Genomic DNA, 6,000 nt, shown 5'->3' with positions numbered 1-6,000 from the left:
ATGTCAAGGCAAGAGTTTGTCTATCTAATGCTTATTTTGCAAAATTTCATAATCGTATTTTGTAAATTTATAGTCATTAATTTTCCCCAATGGATGGCTATTAATATAAGTAATCTAGCTAAAATTATATTTCAAGAGAGTAAAATGGGGTCATTTTATTTGTGAACTCCCCACATATACATCTCTGGGCTCAATCTTAGGGCCTCTTTTCTTTAGCCAAATAGACAGAATGGTCCAGGCTTTAACCCCACAGCTAAGGGATGGAAGACAAGTGGAAAAGTGTAAAGCTACTCCTGGCAAAGGCGGGTTTTTGAATGGTGGAAGCCAGTGAAGGAAAGAAGGGGAGCCAAAACAAGACTCTTAAAAATACATATCAGCATGGCTTCCTGAGGTGTGGGTCTTGTTTTTATTTTGGCAAAGCCAAAATGAATGAGAATTATAATCAAAATGCAAATATATATTGAGAAGCCATAATGAAACTCTTCAGGAGAATAAGGCAAAGTCCATTTGTGGGAGATGCTGGGAACCTTGAGCTGGGCCAGGCATGCAGTGTTCAGAGGCTACTGGGGAGAAGAGGAACTGAGACCAAAAGGCCAGAACAGTGTGATGCGAGCCTCAAAAAATAATGGCCAAAAGTATAAAGGAGGGAAACTAAATGGAAACATAACTATGGATCCAAGATGGGAGCACTTGGGTGTGTGGAGGTAGGGAAGCAGGCAAGGACAAAAACTACCAGATGAATAAAACAGAGGGGAAACCAGGAACTGAATGTCCAATTGTCTTTAGCTTAGACTCTAGAATCAGAGAAAAACTATTTCAAGAAGGGCCCAGATCAGGAGCCAGAGAATATATAGAGCAGGAAGGTCCATAAGTGCATGTCAAGGGGGTCTAAGAGTCTGCAAATATATGTGCCTATGTATATGGCTTTCAGCAGATTCTCAAAGGCAGAATGACTTATATACCTTTTCTATTTACACAGAATGGCCCCAGAGAGAGTCCATGAGTATTTATGTTTGCTTGTTTTCTGGGTCAATTCTAGGCTGTAGCCAAATAATCAGCATGCTGGGGAGACTAAGTCAGAGGGAGGTGTTGGGGGCAGTCTCTAAACTGGTCAGACTGTGAAAGTTGGGAGTTTAGCTCAAGTTCAAATTTAGCATGTTGTCCTGATATGCTGAACCAGCATCAAATCACTGAAATATTATGGGGCTTTCATGTTAACCTTGGTGACCTCAAACAAATACTATTAGTGTGGACTTCAGCGTGTAGAAAGTTCTTCCACAGAGAGCACATGAATGGGCTTCACTGATCTGGAGGAGGTCTGTAGACTGCATATATGCAAAGTGTATTCAAAATAGTGTGTGTGCCTTTTTCTAGAGAGCAGACACATAATGTTCTGCACTTGTAACACAGTAAAGGTGATGACCTGTGACATACAGAAATATAAAAAATGATGAAACAACAAGGTCCTTCTGTATAGCACAGGAAATTATATTCAACATTTTATAATAAAGTATAATGGGAAAGTATCTGAAAAGGAATATACAGCCAGTTATTCAAGCTGGATAACTTTACTCTATGCCAGAAGCTAACACAAATTGTGTCAATAAATCAACTATACTTCAATTTTTAAACTTTTTTTAAAAAAAAGAATGATGAAATAAGGTTAAACTTTGTGTTTGAATGATCAAAAAAGTTAAGATGAGGTTGTTTTGGCCTGGAAGGAATTTCAAGCTTGTGGGATCCCTCTGGAAGCTACAGTATAGGTCAGGGCTGTGAAACTGAGTGTGAAATTGACAATACTTGTGAGAGGTCCTCTACTGCCAGAAGCCTTATGTCAGATCAGGGCAAAACATGGCCAGGGCAACTAGGAAAGCCATTTGATCAACGCCTTACATTCACGACCGACCTCAGTGTTTGGGGTTATCTCACAACTAGGCTATTTTTCATACATTCACAGAGTTTCATTGATAGGTCTGGAAAGCACAATATTCGCCATATAGCTTAAAGCTTGTGCCCCATTTTCAGATGACACTACAGACACTGCAATACAAATTAATTTCTATATAAATACTGGATTTAGCCTGTGAATAGCAAAGTCATACTGTATTAAACTGCTCTGTAATGAAATATATGAATGTGTTACCACAACTTTTATAACCTTATCTTTGACTTTTCCTCAGTTTTTCATATACTTGCTATAATTTTTTTAACTGTAGTAAAAAGCAGTTAATATAAAATATACCATCTTAATCAACTTTAAGTATAAAGTTCAGTTATATTAACTATGTTCATATTGTTGTGCAACAGATTCTTAGAAGTTTTTAATCTTTAAACTATCCTCATTGGACAAACGCCCCACTTCTCTTATGACTCACAAAATTATATTGCATTACGTTTCTCTGTATTAAATGCGTGAATGTGTTACTACAAATTTTGTAACCTTATCTTTGGTATTTCCTCATATTTTTGTTTGTATTACACTGGAAGAATCATAAAATGGAAACAGTCTGGGACTTTCTCAGCTTCTGTGATTTTCTCACTTAATGGTCAAATTCAGCCACACATATAAGCCCCTAGGTGTGCCATCCCTCAATGAACATGGAGAGAGTACAGTCTGGTCAGAGAGAAGGGTGGATGAGTCCTGGCCAAGCCAAGGGAAGAACCATGAGGACAGCTTTGATGGGAGCAATCTCCCCTCCATGATGAGAAAGGAACAATCTGGAAACCGACTGCTTGGATTCCTAGCTCCCTCCATGGCTTGAGTGCTCTGTGCCTCTAAACAGGTTCCTTAACCTCTCTGAGCCTCAGTTTCCTCTTCCATAACATAAGGATGGTAATGGTATTTGCCTTCCAGGATTGTTGTGAGCACTAAAGAGCACTGCCTGGTACATAGTAAGCACTCAATATATGTTACCTGCAACTCGTATTGTTATTATTATGAACCACTCCAGCTGGGAACACCTGGGCTAAGGACCTGTCAGTCCATCTTGTCATGACCTTAGCGAGATGAATGATGAAGAATCAACTGTTTAATTCCACTGAAATCCTAGGCCAGGAGAATAGTTTTAGGCTTGTGGTTTGAAGGGGGTGGATGTTGAGGGATGATCTTAAAGAAAAGCATAGAAGGGATTGTTGTCTATTATGTCCATCTCAACAATGGTTGAAAATGTTGGTCTGAAAATGTCTTGTCAATCACACCATCTTGGTGTCCCCCCAAGACCTCTCTTAAAGCACGAATAAATTATCTAAGAGTCCACCAGAAATCTGGACTCCTAACACTTTGCATGTCCACACACATTAGTTTTCAGGATTGCTGTTTCCTGAAAATAGCTATTGGCACTGGGGGTAAGTTGAGAGATGGACAAAGGAAAATGACCCAGAGTCGGTGCTGTGCTGGTAAAAATATAGCAACCTGTTCTCTGGAAGAGAAGCCCTAATTTCTAGCGTGCTGTACATCTCCCACCATGGCTGATTTCAGCTACCAACCTGATGTCACTGAACGAGAGGTGCTCAGTGAGTGGCGTACTATGATGCGGGAGGGCTCAATAACTTCAACAGCATGAATGAGAGTGAGAAGTAGTCCAACAATTAGGAAGTGATAAACTTGGAGTATCCATTACTTTGTTTTTAACATAACTTATTTAATTGTAAGTTTATACAACTCATTTAAAAATGATGGCCATGTTTAACAACCAGGTTGTAAAATTTCTGAAATCTTAACAGTTGTCTTTCATGAGGACAATAAGCCAGCTCTAGTGCCCCACTGTAGGGGCCCCGTTTATGTCTGGTTGATCAAGGTGAGAAGATTCATCTGGGTCCATTGTGCTAAAGCCTCCAGATCTTATAAAGCACAACCCTTCACTCCAGCCCAGCCAACTCCTTTCCCCACTCTACCATGGCCTCCCTACTTCTGAAGGTTTCAGTCACTCCCCAAAGCATGTCCCTCACACAACTACCCCAGCTTCTCTTTCTCTCGCCTGGATCATAACAGGGCTCCTGGGCTCAACAGCAGGAGTCAGGCTGTGTTGAAGGGGCTCCCATGGCAGTTACCCCATGAAATCTGACTTGGCCAGTGGGCTGGGCTCTCCCATGCTAGCCCACCTCCTCCCAGAAGTTCACTGCACAGGTCTCCCCAGACAGTGGCTGGTGCTTTCAATCAGGATAAAACAAAAGTGTGAGACACTGGGGCCTGCTTCTCTGTCAGGAATTGCCAAGCCTTGGGTCCTGTGCTCTGTTGGACTGAACTGTTCACAATATTACACACCATTGGCTGATGCTCTCTTTATGAACTTCATAGATTTTTTTTCATGTGTTTCTTCTGCCTGGAATGTTTTTCAATCCCTCTCCACACTTTCATCTGGAAAACTTCTCATTCTTCAGGATTCAGCTTCTGTATCACCTCCTCCAAGAAGCCTTCCTTGAATACCACCCCAAGCAAAATTAGGTGCTTTTCCTTTGAAGAAAGTAATGCTCTGTGTATCTATGTAATACCCTGCATTTTCTTCCCTAGGCTGTGAGCCTCTCAAGGGCACAGATGTCCTGTGTTCTTCTCTGTAGCCCAGTGCATGGCATATAATGTGTCCTGTAAATACTTGTCCTACCCTTGCAGGACCTGGACTAAGAATTACCACTGTAGCTGAGCCTCTGTTTTGCTGCCAGTTCCTATAGGTGGAAAGGCCTCTGGTGAATACCCTTCCATCTGAACTTTGAAGGAGATGTGAGCATCAAAAGATCCATCCCCTTTTCACTTATCTATTTTTCAAACACAAAGATTGTGTTTAACTTGCAATTAATGAGGGAACCGGTAAGATGTCACAGGCTATTCTAAGGAGAATGCAAAACACCTTTTTCAACTTAGAAAAAATCCTTTCATCTGTGGATTTATAGTCCTGTATTACAGATGGCCAACAAAACCCCACCCCTTTTGGCACCTGGCTCCCAGCGGGAAGGATGAGGTAGACAGCCTTCTTTGTGAAGTTGTTTCATTAATGATGAGGCTTTACAAACATCCAGGATGGACTTCCCTGGTGGTCCAGTGGTTAAGAATCCACCTGCTAATGCAGGTGACATGGGTTCGATCCCTTGTCCAGAAAGATTCCACATGCCATGGAGCAACTAAGCCTATTCGCCGGCCATAACTACTGAGCCTGCGCTCTGGAGCCAGTGCTCTGCAACAAGAAGCAAATGCAATGAGTAGCCCGTGCACCGCAATGAGTGGCCCATGCACAGCAATGAACACCCAGTGCAGCCAAAAACCAACACAAAAGACAAAACAAAAGAAAAACATTCAGGAAAGATGGAAACAGACCAGGCACTTGATGGGATTATTGGACCTAAGAACCAACCTGAAACCTCTCGTTTCTGGTCTTCCTATTAGATAGATGTCTTTTGGTGGGGGGTGGGGGGCAGCTGTCAGAATATAAGAAATGTGAGGCCTGAGAAATGAGAGCGGTGGAGTTCATGAGAGGCAGCTTAAGGACTGTGGAGTCAGACAGCCTGGATCCCAAGGTCAGCTGCGTGGCCTTCAAGAAGTTGCATTCTTTTTCTGAAGCACAGCATCTTCCTCTGTAGAACAGGGATGACAACAGGACCCACCTCAGGACTAAACACGATAATGTGGATCACAACACCCTGCATGTCGTTTATTATCGGTCAAGGGGTGCTGCTCACACAGAAAAGGTTACTATAACCCTTTCTGCAGGTTCCCCAACCAAGTGTCCACCAGGTGAATCTGTGGCACCCTGTGGGGGGAGCTCATAAGAGCAGTGAAGGTCGGGGGCTCTGTAATCAGATTGCCCAGGTTTTCATCTATATGACCCTAGGCAAGTACTGTAACCAGGCTGTGCTATAGTTTACTACTTATAACATGGGACTAGAGATATACTTCACAGATTAGAGTGAAGATCTCATGAGACACTAAATATTTGAAAACCTAGAAAAGAGCCTGGTATGCAGGGAACACTCAGTGTATGTTAGCTGGGCCTTAGAACATCTAAGGGT

This window comes from Budorcas taxicolor, chromosome X (assembly GCF_023091745.1).
Source record: "Budorcas taxicolor isolate Tak-1 chromosome X, Takin1.1, whole genome shotgun sequence".
NCBI lineage: Eukaryota > Metazoa > Chordata > Mammalia > Artiodactyla > Bovidae > Budorcas > Budorcas taxicolor.
The sequence above is the reverse complement of the archived record's forward strand: the minus strand, read 5'-3'. Positions refer to the sequence as shown.